Source organism: Pleurodeles waltl, chromosome 2_2 (genome assembly GCF_031143425.1).
Source record: "Pleurodeles waltl isolate 20211129_DDA chromosome 2_2, aPleWal1.hap1.20221129, whole genome shotgun sequence".
NCBI lineage: Eukaryota > Metazoa > Chordata > Amphibia > Caudata > Salamandridae > Pleurodeles > Pleurodeles waltl.
In genome coordinates this window covers 744,055,835-744,073,822 of record NC_090439.1, presented here as the reverse complement: position 1 = coordinate 744,073,822, position 17,988 = coordinate 744,055,835, and positions in this window count along the sequence as shown.

Here is a 17,988-nt window from a genome sequence, read left to right as displayed (position 1 = left end):
AAAGACTTCTTCGAAGAAAAACAACTTGTAACACTCCGAGCCCAACACCAGATGGCGGGATGTGCACAGCATGTGAATCTGCAGCGACTAATGCCACGAACAGATGTACACTGGGTAAGTGACATTTTCCATATATATATATAGCGATCACTTTTGTCAACGCGTCTGTGGTTTCCCTGGGGGCTGCGATCAGCCCCCAGGAAAACCACACCCACATATAAAAGTGATCTCTCTCTCGCTCTCTATATATATATATATATATTTATATATACATGTACATTTTCGCCACCTGTTCTCTTGCAGTTGCAGCTTGCGTCTTCAAAGCAATGCACATACTTCAACTGACACATTTCAACTGTACCTTTTAGGCAGCAGTAAAAAAGTCAAGTAAGTCTTGTGATTATGTTTCTGCTACAAAAGTATCTTACTTTTGTCTATTGGCAGTTTTGATGCCATAAAGTAGTGCAGAAGGTTCATATGCCTACTGCAAAGATCAAATCTGTTCTTTATGTAAATAGTTGAGTAGATTAGTAGTCAGACATTACCTGTGCTATAATACAAATGAAATGTATGTGCGGGGGTGCTATGGATAGATGAAGGGCACTTTTGCTGGTGGTAGTGAATGAATGAATGAATAATCTTTATTGTACAGTTAATAAAAACCATTACAATGGTGTACCATATGTTGCCAGCGTAAAATCAAATTTCATTTTCATATAAAATACATAAATATTACACTTCTTAAATAAAAACAGCTTAAAAGGGAAAATAGTCCATAACCTCGGTCTTTTTTGGTCCCTCTCCTGTTCTATTCATTTTCCTAAAAAATTCTTCTCAGCCTTCTTTAAAATTTTCACCATATGTGAGTTCAGGATTGGGTCACCTGGTTTTAGGCATGCCTTTACCGCTTGCCTTCATGTCCTTATACCACGTTGATCAAAAATCTATTTTAGCAGACATTTTCTCTCTTGCTCTAAGGCAGGGCACAGACATAAAAGGTGAATCATATTCCTCTTCCCCTTATTACATAACCTACAAATTTCATTAGGGCTCTTCTTCCCCCCTGAATAGTATTTATTATCACCTGGTAACTTTCCTAGTCGAATATACAGAAATTCCATTCTTAGAACAGGGAACCAGCCTTCTTCGAAATAGAGCTGCTGTCATAGGCGTTTGTAATCATTTAGTACCCCCCTGGCATGCGATCTTTTCGATAATATTTCTTTGTCATTCAATAGAGATAGCATCTTGGTTTTGTTGTTTACTACTCTTTTGAAACATGCTACAGATAGGTTACTTTCCCAGCTTTTGTGCAGCCCTAAATCATTTATTGCCTTGTCCAGATAGAGCGCAGCCGGATGCTCACTATTTCTTTGGAGTTCTTGCCACAAAACCTGAAACAGGTCATTTGTCTTATTTGTTTTTATTCTATACCAAGTTTTCATGTAGGCTGCTTTTCTAGCTATTGTCTGGTGTATTAGCCCGAACTCCAAGAGTATCTGTGCTAGCGATGCATTTGGGGGTAGGCGAAATAGCTGTCTATATGTTCTTATTATAATTATATTTAGACATAGTGCATCGCGCCCCCATAGTGCAACACTGCCATACATTAAGCTAGGTGCCAGTTTTGCTGATATTACCCTTAATAATGGTAAGATGCTAGGGCCATTCAAGGCTCGTTTTAGGGTTGAGAGCGCTATGCGCAGTGTTAGACCTTTCCTTTTTAACTCCTCTCTATGTTGGGTAAAGCAGCCCGGTTCATCAAACCGTACTCCCAGGTAGCGATAGGAATGAACTAGTTCTACCTGTTCTCCATTCATGAACCAGCTACATTTTTTATTTATCCTTCGGCTACATTCCATTACTTTGGTCTTTTCTAAGTTTACTGTCAGACCATTTTGCTTTGAGTAGTTTGTTAGCCCTCCCAGTAGTCTTTGAAGCACGATCTGCGTTTGGCTTATCAGAACAACATCATCTGCATATAGCAGATTAGAGATAGTTATATGGCCTACTCTCGGTGCATGTGAGTTGACTACTTTTAGTTCATAAGTCTGCTAAGAACAGATTGAAAAGATAGAGTGCCAGAACACAGCCTTGCTTTAGTCCTTGAAAGGTATCTATTTTTCTTGACAAGACAGACCGATCCCCTATCCGTATCCTCACCCAAGTATCAGTGTACAGGAGCTGTATAGCTTTGAGAAGACTGGATGGAATGCCCAGTGCTGTGAGCTTCCTCCATAGTAAATTTCAATTTACAGAGTCTAAGGCTGATTTAAAGTCGACAAAGCAAAGGTACATTGGTGACTTCTTTAGCTATTGTTTATCCATTAACAAGAATAACGCTAGTAAATTAGTTTCTGTTCCTACTCCTTGTGTGAATCCAGTTTGATTGAGTGGGACAATCTTTCTATCAATTGCCCATTCTCGTAATTCACTTAGTAGTAGGCGAGCAAAATACTTTGCTTCTATATCTTGTAACATAATTATTCAATAGTTTTCTGGTGCTTCTCTGTTACCTTTCTTATAAACAGGGTTTATTATAGAGCCCCACCAATAATCTGGTACTATTTGCTGTTGTAGCACACAGTTATAAACTGTGGCTAGTTTTGGTATCCATAAAGCTGTGTTTGACAAATACAAAGCTTGAGGCAGCCCATTTGGTCCTGGAGCACCATCCTTCCTAGAATTTAATACTATTTCCCTTATTTGATTCTCCGGGAAGCTGTCTATAATGCTATCTTTGGTTTCTATGCCCCCCTTCCTAATGTTTTCACTTGTAGGCTTTTCCTCTCAAGGCCCTATTGCTGTTGGTTTAAATATTGCATTTAGAAATTGGACCCATGTCTGCTCTGCTATACTGGAATTAACTACTGGTCTTTGAGATCGATTTATTCCATTTACAGCTTTCCAGAATTGCCTTGCATTTTTTTGTTATGCCAAAAATGGCATTTTTGCCCAGAACTCATCTTTTCTTTCCCTTTTTCTTCCCAGACCAGTCTTTGCAAACTCTTATTTACTTTACTGAAGATATGTTTTAAATCTCTATTTTGTGGGTCTTTCCTAATTTTCCTTTGCAGTTTGTTCCTTTCTTTTCGTAACTTCTGACAAAAAGACATGGATAGTTTTATTCTTCCCCGGGTCTCCTCCACTAGTCTTCCTCGGAGGCCCTTATGGGGCTTCTTTGCAACTCCCTTCTCTATTATTCTGTTAAGGAAAATCCCCCACTGTTTAACTTTATTGCCATGTCCACTTGCTACGGTTTCTTTTACAAAAATTTCGGCTGTAATTTCATTCATTTCACTAGACCATATTAGCCTTCGGTAGTTTATCGTAATGTCTTCCCCTGCCCACGTGGGTATCTGTTTGTGATACTGTATTTGTGTTGAAAGCACCATTCTTTGTAGTCCATGATCGCTACTTGATGCTTTTTTTATACTAAAGGATTTTATCCTTCCCCAGAGATTTAGCGTTACTATTGTGTAGTCTATGATGGAGCAAGCAGTGGGTGAGAAATAGGTCCACTCCGGTGTGGTGTCTGATTGAAATCTCCCATTTAGGGTTCTCATCCCTAGTGACTCCAAATTAAGGAGTTCGCCTTTTGTCGCATGTTCTTCTCAAGTGGCCCCTCATGCTTTGGGGGGGAATTGACTATACATAATCTTGCTGGCTTACTTGTTCTTCACGCTCCGAGATGTGCATCAAATCCATATTAAAGTCTCCCGTTATGATTATGTCTGGTAAATTTGGTTCCTGTAACACGCCCATTATAACCTCACGTAATTCATGAGCTAAGGTAGACTTTATTTTTTCATTTGGGGGAAAATACACATTCATTATATGTAAAGGAGTGTTTGTATCTTCTATCCAGTTATTTCGTTTTAGTACCAGAATATTATTATTTGCTATGGGTACCTGCGTTGTGTCTATTCTGAGTGCTATTTCTATAAAAATTGCTAAGCCTCCTTTTGGTCTGCCCTCTTTTTTTGTTTTTGTTACCGGTCTATAATGTCCTGTATACCCTACTATATCGAAAGCTTCAGTCGTCCATGTTTCCTGAAGGCATATTATTTGGCTTCCTTTTAGCATCAAGGCTAAATCTTTCTTCTGGGACTTGTTTTGGGCTCCGTTAATGTTTCCATGAGCTAATGTCTAAAGCGTCATGCATCTATTTGCTTCATTATACCCATTCGGTCATGTCCTGCACTTTCCGTGTAGAGCCTCGGTTATCCAACCATCATTTACTATTATTGGTCTTTCCTTCTCCTCTATGCTGTAGGATTCTTGTCTCTCCTCCGGCTTTTCCAACCTTCCTCCTGCATCTCTAAGAACTGAATATAATTGATCTCCCCGTTCTTGGTTTTTACTATCACAAACGGTTCTGGATTCATGACTTTTAGGGATAATGGTAATTGTATTTCCCATGCTGCAAAAATTGCCTTTTCTCTCAGAACTGATTGAGCCAGTACGTTATTTTGAAAAGAAGCCATAGTGGCTTCCTGGACACTCCCCTCTGTAAGGTTCAAAAACTCAATTGACACTATATCATACAATGTTATATTTGTCAGTGATGGGATTGCATGCAGTAACTTTAGTATATTACCCCTGTTCAAAATGTCATGTGCACCTCTAGACTTATATGTGGGTGTAAAAATTTGTTTATCTGAAACATTCAGGCTTTTTATGTCAGTGTTCTGGTTTTCCCTTTCCCTTAAACTTCTCCCTGGACCGTCTTTCCCGACTCCTATTTCCAGTTTCCCGATTCCTTCCTCTTCATAATCCGGTAGTCGGCACATCATGTCTTTTCCGTTACACTTTGTACTTTTGCGCATAATCATTTGTGTCTGAGAGTTGCATATTCCTGTCCTTATTATTTCCATCGCTGTTTGTCTGCTGATGTTGGTGGTCGATTCCCTTGTTCCCTTGGATTCCCATACTCTTAGGAACTTCGATTTGCTGGTGACTTTAAGGGGTCAGTTCAGAGATTATGTTATCCCCATCGCCTGAGGGAATTGTAATGAGGGACTGCTATGTTTTCGTTGTATTATTTGCAAGACTAGTTCCCATAGTTGCTTTTACATCTACTGTCTTTCCAGTAATACCCTCATTTTTATTCTCGTGCCTTTGAAAGGTTGGAAAGGATTTTATTAGTTCTCTCTCCTGTATCGCCGTTTCTGATGACGTCTCACAAGTGTTTTCTGTTTTTTGCCTCGCAATTAGGAGATCTAATTTTGCTGAACTTATTTGTTGCTTTTTTCTTGCTTTATGCAATTTCTTTCTCTGTTTTTTTTGTAGGTCCCCATGCTGGTGCATCGTTTTTTTCTTGCATCTCGAGTACTGTGGATTTTCCCTGATTTCCTACTTCGTCATTATATTTATTGACCTAATTGATTCCTATATTGTTCTGCTTAGTTCCTGTATTGAGATTCCCAGGGGAGTCATCTTTATCGACTCTTATTGCTTCATTGTCTTCCATTTTTATTTCATAATCTTTCCTCCTTGAATTATAACACGTATTCCATCCATTCTCTGTTTTTCTGTGGCCTGCAAGATTATTTTTTTTTATATCGTCTATAATAGTACTAAATACTTCAGGGATTTGTTTCAATGTATCCACTATTGGGGCACATGCACATTCTGTATTTGTTGTTTCCGCCAGGGTTTGTGCTCGCTTTATCAGATTATTTAGATCCACCAATTTCTGATCAGTACCTGATATCGAAATTGCTATTATATTTAATAGATCTATCTGGACATCCATTTTATTTGATTGATATGTCAGTTCCTCAAGTGTCAATTGTGATGTTTTAAGGACCACTTCCCGCGCATTTACTGTCTTATTTTGTTGGTCTATTAATTTTTCTTGGCTGTGGTGTGTGGCCTGCATTCCTTGTTGAATCTTTGCATGTGTGTTATTGTGGCAAGTTCCTTGTTACGGGAACGCTGTCTGGAGGGTAGGTGCCCAATGCGGACATTCGGCAATATTCTGCCAACTTCTGTCCCTGACATGCGATTCCCAAGGAGCCTTTCCTGATTCTGGGGATGGGCGACCTTTTTGTAGTAACCAGTTAACTCAATGTAAGTGACGCTTTTTCCTTTATTTACTTACCTCACGTATTCCTTTAGTTATAAGGCTTTTGGAGAAGATGTTCTTTGATTAATTCTTTTTGGGTCCTGATGAAGCGTCGTAGGATCCGGCTGGACCGCTTGACGCGAAACATGTCGACCCTTAACTCGAGTTCCGCAATTTTTGGAACCCTCTAGTAACTTTTTGTTGAAAGTACTTGAGCATTGACACTCATTAATTCTACTCTCGTCTGGTTTTTAATCTTGGTCTCCATCTCTTGTAGACTGATTAAATTTATGATGTTGTTTTGAGGTGGATAACCAATTTTACTTCTGTGTTACTCTCTCCGGTTCACGGTGGATCCTATCATAGGGTCCACATCTATCTAACCTGTATCGACCCGCTACGTAGAGAGCTATATGGTTGAGAGCCCCCTTCGGGGAGCCCACCAGGTATTGCAGCACCAGCCTGGTGAAGAGCGTTCCAGATGATGAAGCGAGTCATCCATTGGGATGCATGAGGGTTTCACGCTCTAGCCACTCCTGGTCCTCTGGTTGGCTATTTTTGGAACAGTGTACACCTTATATTATTATTATTATTGTGGCAAGGGTCATGTTTTCCCATTTCTTTGTTGTCACTCTCCATTTTCCTTTCACTTATTTCAGTTTTATCCTTCCCCTTCGGATTTATTACTTGTCCCTTTGCTTCCCCTGTCTTGTTCCCAACCACTTCCACAATCACTTCTACAGGCGCAGGCTGTCCATTTCTCAACAAGGCAATTTTATTCTCCCTTTTGTTGCTTTGCTGGAATGGTGACTGGCAGAATTGATAAAAGTTCTGTGCTGCACTATCTTCAGATTTCTCCTTATTTCCATGTTCTTGCTTGTTTGGAGAAGTTTTTTGCTCATTTACATTGCCCTTTTGAGCCTTCGCCTGCACTGGGCTTGATTTTATTGGAGTGATTAGAGCAGTAAGTAGGTTTGTGTCTTTTGGGGTAGAGAAGGTTATTCCTACTGGATCCTTTAGGAAGTTAAATTTTTCTGGGATTTTCTGTACCTTATCAAACATTCTTGCAACGGGTGAGATTAGAGCTGTATTTTCCCTTACTGCGTTGGCCTTTACTGTTTTTGACGTTTGCCCCGTCTGCATCCCTCTCTTCTTGTTTACTCGTGTAGTAACTTGTCTTTCACATCCTGATCTCATTTTGCAGGCTGAGCCTACTCCTACTTAATGACTCTAAACGACAATGATCCACTCTTCTGTGAGGTCCTGACCCTGGGCAGATCACACTACTATCACACTGTCACACTTCAGATTACCACATTAAGCACCTGCAAGCTTCACTCAGACGTTTTCCGGACCGCTTCCGCAGTGCTCCGTTCTGCTACCAGTCCCACTTTGTTGGCTAGACAGTTGTTTTTGTGTAGTTTATGTGGTTAGTTGCTCACTGAATCTGTCGAGGATATGATGTTGCAATGCAGGGACGCAGTAAGGCCGGCTGGGGCAAGGCGAGGGGGAGTTTGGTCAGTCAGTTCGTATCTTAGCCCCTAGTTGAACCCCCCCGCCTGCCTCTCTTCTCCTTCTCTCTACCCCCCTCCTCCTCACCTCCTTGTGCTGGTCAGTGCTGCCGTCGTCCTCCTTGCTTCTCCTTGCTACTTACAGAGTAGCAGCAGTGTGATAGCGGTCGCAATAGCAGAAGCAGTTTCAGCAAGGCCACTGATGTTACACAGCTTGCTTGTCACTCTCCTCACGACCTTGGCTAATTCCTGCTTGCCTGTTTACCTTGGTCTGGCTATTTCCTTTATTTATGTGCTTCAGTGCACTATGTTGCACCCCCTGATGCTCCTTTTCCTCCCCTCCAATCCGTTGGCAGTGGGGCTGTGGCTTCTTGGCTATGTGCTATGGAGGGGGGGGGGCACAGGTCAAACCATGGGTTCCAACTCCCTAGATGCCCCTTCTCCTGCCCTCTTACCCTCCTGTCCTCGAAGACCCGTGTAGCAGAGTGATGGTAGGGGGGTATGGGCTATAGACTGTGGGGGCTATGCAGCGTTATTGGCGCGTGCTCCCAAGCTCCTTTGGGTGATTCCGGTTGTTCGGTGTTCTGTGGGCGTGCTTGGCCCAGGCACCTTACTGTGTCTCTGCGATGCCAGCCCAAACACTGACTTACTGAGACTCGGGCGTGCCGTGGGCGTGTCTCCAGGTGTGCCTCCAGGAATGCCTCCGAGTCTCCGGAGCTCCGAGGCTTCGCTGTACGACACTGATGCCGACCCCGATATATGGTTGTGCCCCCGAGTCTCTGCAGTGGCCCAGCAGAGGTTGCGCTGCGTCAGTCCGTCCGTCTGTTTTCGTTTCCGTCGCCGAGTAAAGGCCCGTGAAATTTAGTAAAATCAAAGGGTCTTGGCTAACACAGACCTGGAGTTCTAAGTGTTGCGATGTGGCGTTGTGTAAGTGATAAACGCGGTCGGAATCGCGCGAGTCAGCTGGTGGTAGTGAGGGAATCCGAGGAAGAGGTCATGGGAGTGGTAGCACCAATAATGTTTTTTGTACTGGGCGCTAGAAGCGCTAAAGACTGGGATTATTGGTATCTGACAAGGTGAAGTAATAGTGTGTCTTTTTTTGAGTGTCTTGAAAGAACGTGCTGATTGAGGGAAGAAGCGAAGGTTAGGTGACCTCTACTGTTGAACGTATCACACATTCACACACAACCACCAGCAATTTTGTGACTGTCTATGTAGGATAGTGTTTTAGAGCGACAGCTTAGCCAGTAGCAGAGATGGCATCTCTTTTGATGACTGCTGCTCAAACCCTCACTCGGGTTATAGAGGACAGCTCTGACGTAGGATCATAGACTGAGACAACAGATACCGAGACAGCATCTGAGCGATAGGACAATGGCGCAGACTCTTGGAGTGATTTTTCAGTCGTCTGAGTCCCATTCGATAACTCCTCTTCCATTGAAGATACATTCTAGGTAGCAGGATTACCCCTTCAGAGCCATAGCCACCAGCGGACCTACGCAGCAATGTCAGGCCTGGCCTAGGGGAACCCACTGACACACATTCCCCTCCCGGATACCACCCTACCATGCGTAAGTTGTAATGATGGGCACTTTACTCACCCCCTTGTGGCTGCTGTAATGCCCTCAAGCGCCCAGCCAGCTCTCGATATGCCACTGCCACTATGCGGGCCATCAGGGGGGGGGACCCCTTACTCGTTGGGAGGCCATCCCCAGCTGGGCCTCCGCCGTCTTCCGTGCCTAGCATCTCAGGTCCTCCCACCATTTGTGACAGTGGGTGCTCCGCCTGCCGTAGACCCCCAGGGTCCGCACCTCCTTGGCAATGGCACGCCATATACCCTTCTTTTGATGGGCTCTGGCCTGCAGAGGAAATACATACAGGGAAATACCATTAGACAAACAGTCCTGCCTGTAACACAGTTACACCCGTTCCCATTACCATTTCCACACACATGGCCCAGCACACAACCTGTACGCCGCCAAGAGGACATCCACCCACCCCCATTACACGAGGCCTTCACACACACACCTCCATACATTCATGCCACTTGCATCGTGCTCACAGTGTACTCACCTGTTGTTCTGGAGGCCCATACAGCAGTCCATACTGGGGTAAGACCCCATCTACCAGTCTCTCCAACTCCTCCGAAGTGAAGGCTGGGGCCCTTTCCTCAGTCACACGGGCCATGATGGGTTCCCGACACAGGTCACAGCAGCAAATGCAGTGTGGGTCCTCTCCTATGGAAGGTCAGGTAGCAAGTGAGGAGTATGATAGAAAATGGCGGTCACATCCGTGACGGTGCATATGGTCACCGCAGATCACCATTGGCCACTGTACCCCATAGGGCCCAATGTTAACCAATGAGGAGTTGCGCAGCGGTTCCCGACCGCCTCCCACAATGGCGCACAGCATCAGCAGAATTACCTCACTTCCACCTGTCCCTCCACACAGGACAGGTGGACGCCATTTCAGTTGGAGGGGGGAGGGAGGGCAGGCCCTGGAATAATGCTGCATCACAGGAGATATTAGCACAAACTGGACAAATCACAATTACCCATTACCTGTTTTCAGGATGTAAACTACTGTTGTAGCTCCATTGTTCAGTTTGTGACTGGCTCCTCACTCTTTTGTTCCTTTGATTCCTACAGCTGCAGATGAATAGGAGACATACCCCTGTGTACAGACCCCTGGCGGACTTGGCAACACTAGAGGACAGGCACATTATCCTCAGCTATAGACTGGACAGGGCCACCATCACAGAGCTGTGTGCCCAGTTGGAACCTGACCTGATATCTGGTATCTGTCACCCCACTGGGATACTCTCTCTTGTGCCAGTGCTATCAGTACTCCATTTCCTGCCAACTGGTTCTTTCCAAGTGCCAGTGGGCTTGGCAGCAGGAATGTCACAGCCAATGTTCTCAATAGTGCTGACAAGAGTGTTGTCTGCCCTGATAAAACACGTGTGCAGCTACATTGTTTTCCCCCAGGTTGAAGATTCCGGTGCCTCCATCTACCAGGTGGATCCCTGGCCACTCACCAAAGAAGGTCTGACAGATAGTGGTGGCATGCTGCATGTTGCATAACCTGGCCCTCAGACGCCATGTCCCATTCCTGCAGGAGGAGAAGTCTGGAGATGCCCGTGTGGCAACAATAGACCCTGTAGACAGGGAGTATGAGGAGGCAGAGGCTGAGGATGAGGACAACAGAACATATGTGATCCGACAATACTTCCAATGACACACAGGTTGTACAGTATTACTTCACATTTCAGTGACTTTTGTTTTAATTTGTGTGGCAATAGCATGCTGTTATTTTCCACTTCTAGGCCCGCTTACTGTTCCCTCTGGCAATTCATTTTGCAGATGTTGGTGACCTGACGTATACTCCTGGTGGGATCACTACAGCCAGCTACAGGTCATTAATCTATGTTCATTCTCTGTACAGTTGATTTGCAATGTTTGTACCTGTTACAATTAACACATATTTGATATACATGACATACTCCAATGTTTTTTTCTTTTAAAGAGTGTTTATTGAAGTGCTAATATATAGAGGTGCAAGTGCAATGGGATGGGGTGATGATGGAGGAAAGTCCAGGGCATTGTTCCAGTCTATTTGTAGCACTGTCCAAGGGGACATAGGAAGGGGAGCACTGGCAGTTCAAGGTGGTCAGGGTGACAGAGTGAGATACAAGGGTGACAATCAGGAGAGTCTCATTTCCTGGTGGGGTTCTTGGCAATTGTCTCTGGCTTCTGTCTGGATCGCAGGGAACGTTTACGGGGTGGTTCACCCTCTGCAGGGGGAGGGGTGCTGGTGGCCTGTGACTCCTGTGGCTGGGCCTCCTGGCCACTAGCGGCAGCAGAGGTGGATGGCTGTTCAGATGTCTGGTTAGTGGCAGGGGCCCGCTGGTGTGAGACTGCCTCCCTCATTATGTGGACCATGTTTGCCAGCACCCCTGCAATGGAGATCAGTGTGTTGTTAATGGCCTGCAAGTCCTCCCTGGTCCCATAGTACTGTCCCTTCTGAAGCTGCCTGTTCTCCTGCACATTGTCCAGGATCTGGCCCATCATGTCCAGGGAATGTTGGTAGGCTCCCAGGATCTCGGCGAGTGTCTCCTGGAGAGTAGGTTCCCTGGGCCTGTCCTCCTCCTGGTGCACAGCAGTCCTCCCAGTGTCCCTGTTGGCCTCTGCCTCTGTCCCCTGAACCGTGCGCCCACTGCCACTCACCCCAGGTCCCTGATTGTCTTGGGGGCGAGGTTTGCCCTGGGGTCCCTGTAGAGGTGGACACACTGCTGATTGACGTGTCCTTTTGGACAGAGGTATGGGTACGCTGGGTGGGTGCTTCCTGATGGGGAGGCTCTGTTGTAGTGTGTGTCTGGGTCTGGGTAACCGGCTGTCCAGTGGTCCCTAATGGGCCAGGTAGGTCATCCAGATCCTGAAGACCAAAGTTGCTGTCATCACTGGGGGCATCTTCTGTTGGGGGACTGGATAGTGCTGGCACCTCCTCTCCGCTGACATTGGCTGGGGTACCTGTGGGGATGTAAATGATGTGTTATGGTTTCGGTGTCTGACATATTGTACATCCGTGGCTTCCCCTCTATGGTTGGATTTGCCCTGCCAGCTTTCACTTGTGTATGTTAGTGTATGGTGGGATAGTTAATTCTCTCTCTGTGCATGCTTTGGTGATGAGTGTCCATGCTGGGCTGTGAGTTGTGTCCATGCATTGGTACAGCATGCAGGGCTTGGCATTGGGCTGACTGAGATGTGATGGTGGGGTGTGTGGGACGTAATGGGGTGATGGAAGTGAGGGTGAGGGTGGGGTATGTGATGGAATGCAGGTAGGGGGGTGATAGTAGTGGAGAGTTGACTTACCAGAGTCCAGTCCTCCTCCGACTCTGGCCAGGCCCTCAGGATGCAGTATTGCCAAGACTTGCTCCTCCTATGCTGTGAGTTGTGGAGGAGGAGGTGGGGATAGCGAGCTGGTGTCTTGCTGCTATGGAACGTACCTTCCACCTCTTCCTGATGTGGTCCCTTGTTCTGGGGGGCTGTCCCACGGCGTTGACCCTGTCCACGATTCTCCACCATAGCTCCATCTTCCTGGCTATTGAAATCTGCTGCACCTGTGCTCCAAATAGCTGTGGCTCTACCCTGACAATTTCCTCCACCATGACTCCTAGCTCCTCCTCAGTGAAACGGGGGTGCCTTTGTGGTGCCATGGGTGTTCTGTGAGGTGTGTTGGTGAGGGTTTGTTGGGTAATATGTTGGGGTGTGTGATGTGGAGTGCGTGAGTGGTGTATAGGTGTGATAGTGTGTGGCTCTAGTTTTGTCAGTGGTCTTGGTGTCTCTCTGCTGGCAATCGTTTGTAATAGTAAAGGCTTATGGGTGTGATGTGTGTTTTATAGTGGTGTGGTGTGTGTATGGGTGTCAGGTGTGTGTTGTTTAGATTGTCCAATGTGGTGGTGTTTTGTATGTGGGTGTCCATTTTGAGCGCGGCGGTATGTACCACCAATGGATTGCCGCCACTGAATGTCCGCTGTGGTGATTCGTGGGTCATAATGTGATGGGCGTTGTTCTGTTGGCGTAACGGTGTGGGTTTTGATACTGCCAGTTTATCCCTGATCTTTGGTCTGGCGGATTTGTGTATGTGGCTGAATACTGACGGATTGGTGTGTGTGTCATAATATGGTGAACGGATATCCACTGCGGCGGCGGTAAGTTGGCGGCCGTCAGTGTGGCGGTAAGTGGGATTTACCGCCAATGTCATGAGGGCCACGGTCACTTGATCCCCAAGTGACCAGGCCCTGTAGCACCTTTGTAAATCCCTAGTAAGTGGTAGCTCGAGAATGTAGGGCCTAGGTGCATTAGAGGGTCCCCAATAGCTGCAGCACCACTTGTGCCACTCTGGGGGACCCAGCACCAGACACATGCAGACTGCCATTGCAGGCTACCTGACAAGGTGCTCCGTAAAAGTGAAAACACAACATGGCCCACAAACTGTGTGCCATGTCCCCTAAACACTACTTGTAATATTTGTAAGTTACCCCTACAGCAGGCCTTACAGCTCTAAGGCAGGGTGTATTATATTACATGTGGGCATTTCTGCAAGAGCAGATATGCCCCTGCTATGTCTTTGTCCATTATTTTTTTATAACCAATTTTATTGATTTTTACAATAAACCGCATCTTCCACTGAAAATGACAATTCGATGACAACCACTCTGACCCAGGATACCAAATAGAGAGACATCCGCATCACAGATATACAGTTTACATTGGTAATCTATAATAAGCACACCATTTACCCCGTACCCTCTCATGTTTCCGGGGACAGCCAAGGGCTTCATATATTGGCTGTTCTGCCGCGCACACCGGTCCACACCCCTCTGCCAGGCTTCAGGGTTGGGAGTCTGGGATGTTTCCAATGACATGCAATGTTGCGCTTGGCTACTAATGAGGCTATCCCTATAAAGGTTTTTTCTGTGTGGGAATCACCAACGCCTTCCAGGAGGCCCAGAAATGCCTCTCATGGACTCAGACTGATCTGATGTCCCAGGACCTCTGAGATCTTGCGGCCCACTCCAGCCCCAAAAAATATTAAGGCGGGCATATCCAACCAATCAATCAATCAGAATTTATGAACGCACTGCTGACCTGTAAGGGTCTCAAGGGGCTGAGGGAGGTTTGGTCCTCAGTGCTTCAGTCGAAGAGCCAGGTCTTAAGATCTTTCCGGAATTGAGGTAACAATGGTGACTGCCTGAGGTCAAGAGGCAAGGTGTTCCAGCTCGTTGGCATGAGGTAGAAGAATGATCTTCCTCCTATCGAGGTCTTCTCTATGCAGGTTACGGTGGCTAGTGCCTGTTGAGTGGAGAGGTCTTGTGGGGGAGTAGAAGGTGATGCGGTGGTTGAGGTAGGTAGGTTCTAGGCCGTGGAGAGCCTTGTATTCATGTACGAGGAGTTTGATGTTGATCCTTTTCTCAAAGGGGAGCCAGTGGATGTCTCTCAGGTGTTTGGTGATGTGCTCAAGGCGAGGAATGTTCAGGATGAGGGGTGGAGACATTCTGGATGTGCTGTAGTTTCTTTAGATTCTTCTAGGTGATGCCGGCGTAGATGGAGTTGCCATAGTCGAGCCTGCTGGTGACCAGGGCGTGGATTATTGTCTTGCGGTAGTCATTTGGGATCCATTTGAAAATTTTGCCGGAGAAGTCGGAGTGTGTGGAAACAGGACGATGCAACAGAGTTGTCCTGGTGGGTTTTGGCGAGAGGTGAATCCATGATGAAGCCGAGGTTGCGTGCGTGATTCGTTGGGGTGGGGAACGGGAGGTGCTGAGTGTCGCAGGCCACCAGGAGTCACCCCAGGTAGATGTGGAGGTTCCCAGGATGAGGATTTTGGTCTTGTCTGAGTTGAGCTTGAGACAGCTCTCCTTCATCCAGGCGGCAATGGCTTCCATCCCGCTGTGGAAGTTCTTCTTGGCAGTTGTAGGGTTTTCGGTCAGTGAGCTAATCAGCTGGGTGGCTTCGGCATAGGAGACGATGTTCAGTTGGTGGCTTCTGATGATGGATGTGAGCGGGGCCATGTAGATGTTGAGGAGTGTGGGGCTCAGAGAGGAGCCATGGGGCACTCCGCAGCTGATATATTTGGGTTCTGACAAGTGGGGTGGGAGTCTGACTCTCTGTGTTCTGCCGGTCAGGAGCCTATCCACTGTAGGGTCTTGCCGCGGATGCCAGCTGCATGGATTCTGGAGCAGAGGGTGTGACTGGTCCGTAGGTGGCTGATAGGTTCAGTAGGATGATGGCTGCTGTTTCGCCAAAGTCGAGGAGTGACCGGATGTCATCTTTGGGGGTGAGGAGGCTGGTCTCTATGCTGTGGTTGCCCCTGAAACCTGATTGGGAGATGTCCAGGATGCTGTTATCCTCGATGTGTTTGCAGGACTGTCCTTTGATGCCCTTTTTGATGACCTTTGCTGGGAAAGGCAGCTGAGAGATGGCGTGGAAGTTCTTAAGATCCAGGGGGTCGGCGGTGGGATTCTTCAGGAGTGGGCAGATTTCAGCGTGCTTCCAGTCTTCGGGGAAGGTGGCCGTCTCCATGGAGCAGTTGAGAGTGTGGCGGAGCATGGGTGGGATGGAGGAGTTGGCTTTGTTGAAGATGTGCTGGGGACAGGGATAATTAGGGGCTCCGGAGTAGATAGTGCTCACGATGGAGCGGGTCTCGTTCATAGTGAGGGTGGCCCAGCAGTGCAGGATCTGTAAGGGTTGGGAGGATCCGAGCTGGAGGGTTGTTGGTGAGCTCCGAGGGTTTTGGTGTCCAAAGCTGTCATAGATATCCTTGATTTTTTGATGAAAGAAGGAGGCTAGTCTGTCTCAGAGGTCCTGAGATGAAGGAATGTTTGTAGCCTCCGATTGGGGTTTGGTGAACTCTTCAACCACGGCGAAGAGCTCTTTAGTATTGTGTATGGTTGCGTTGATATGGTCCAGCAAGGCGGCATTCCTAGTGGATCTGATGAAATGGTGGTGGGATTTGATGATGGATTTCAAGGCCGTGAGATCCTCCGGGGACTTGCTGTTTCTCCATCTCTTTTCTAGACGTCTGCAGATGCGCCTGTGTTCCTGTAGTGTGGGGGAGAACCAGCTGGCCTTCTTGAGGTTGTGTTTTCTGGAAGTCATTCGGAGTGGACCTAGGGTGTTGGCGCATTCGGAGATGCATTGGTGGAAGTTCCGCGCTGAGGTGTTTACATCTGTGGCGGGGCGAGGTGGTGACTTGCTGAGGGTGTTGGTGTGATGCTCCTTGATGATCTGGTTCCATTTCCTATGTGGGGTGCGGAGGTGGATGGTAGGTGTGGTGATTGAGAAATGAACTCAGTGGTGGTCGTTCTAGTGTATTGTGGAGGTGTTGTCGAAAGTGACGTTGTTGCTGGCGCAGAAAATGGGGTTGAGTGTATGTCTGGCGATGTGTGTTGTCCCGGTTACCACCAGCTGGAGGCCGATTGTGGCGAGGTGTTGTGGTTGTTGCAGTTGTTGATGTGATAGTTGAGGTCGCTGATGAGAAAGTAGTTGATGGAGGCAAGTGCGTGAGGAGCTATTTTGTCGATGATGGAGTTGCTGAAGGCTGGGTGGGAGGCCTGGTTACCTGTAAATAAGGGTTTTGCTGGAGCTAGACTTTGGGTTGGCATGTATCTGGAAATGGAGGTGCTCCATGAGGGGGGAGTGTTCTTCTGCATTGGTTGTTAGGCGGAGTGTGAATTTGTGTACGATGGCCAGGCTCCCGCCTGTCTGAGAGGGCTGGTCTTTGCAGAGCAGTTTGCAGTTGCCGGGGATGGCGATGGTGATGTCTGGTGCTGATGCTGGGTTTGTCCATGTTTCGATGAGAAAGGTGATGTCCGGGCGGGTGGAATCCAGGTCCCACAGTTCTACGGCGTGTTTGTGGAAGGAGTGTAGGTTTAGGAGGATACAGTTGAGGTGGTCCGAGTGGGTGTTTGATGGTCTTGTGCCATGGGTCAGGCGTTTGGTGGAGGGTGAAAATGCAGTGGCAGTTGAGGTAGGAGAAAGATCCATGGGAGTCTATGGGTGATGCATGATGGCAGGCGGTGGAGCGTTCGGTGTTCAGTGTGTGGAGGGTCTTAGCGTCGTAACACTGGATGGTCTGATGACCAAGGGTAGTGGCGCTGGGCATGGTCCAGGCCCGGACGGGCTTGCCTTTGACACACCTTTGATGTGCGTGTTGCGCAGCTGAGCAGCGGCCGCCATTAAGAAGGGGAGGGAGGTGGAAGCGTCTAGTCAGCTGGGAGGCGGGAGGGTGGGAAATCGCTTCACAGGAAGGAGAGGTGGGGCAGCAGCAACGGGGTGCGGAGCGCACCAAGAGAAGGAAAAGTGAAAAATTAACAATAAGGTGCAAAACGTGAAAAAGGAGAGAAAGAAACAGAAAAAGGCTAAAGAGACACACACACACATACACAACAGGCACAGATGGCCACGAGGCATGAGGCGCAGGCGGGTATGTACGGGTGGAGGCGGGCTTCGAACTGAGAGTCAGGCAGGCTCCAGACCTTATGCTAAAAATTGGCCGCTAGTGCAGGCATGCGGGTTGGTCACTATGACGCATTCGCTGCAGTTGTTTAGGAGGTAGATATGTCATATGTCGATATTTAATTTAGACCATCCGCAGACGTAAGGAGATAGCTAGTTCCCTTGGGCCATGCAAGCCTCCCACCAGTCGTCCTCCTCCAGTTCACCGTCGCAGTCCCCCCCATCTGTGCTAAAAGGGTGTAGGAAGTTGGCTCTGTACATACTATTTCAAAGAAAGAAATAGTGTGCACAGAGTCCAAGGGTTCCCCTTAGAGGTAAGATAGTGGCAAAATTTGATAATTCTAATGCTCTATTTTGTGGTAGCGTGGTCGAGCAGTATGCTTATCAG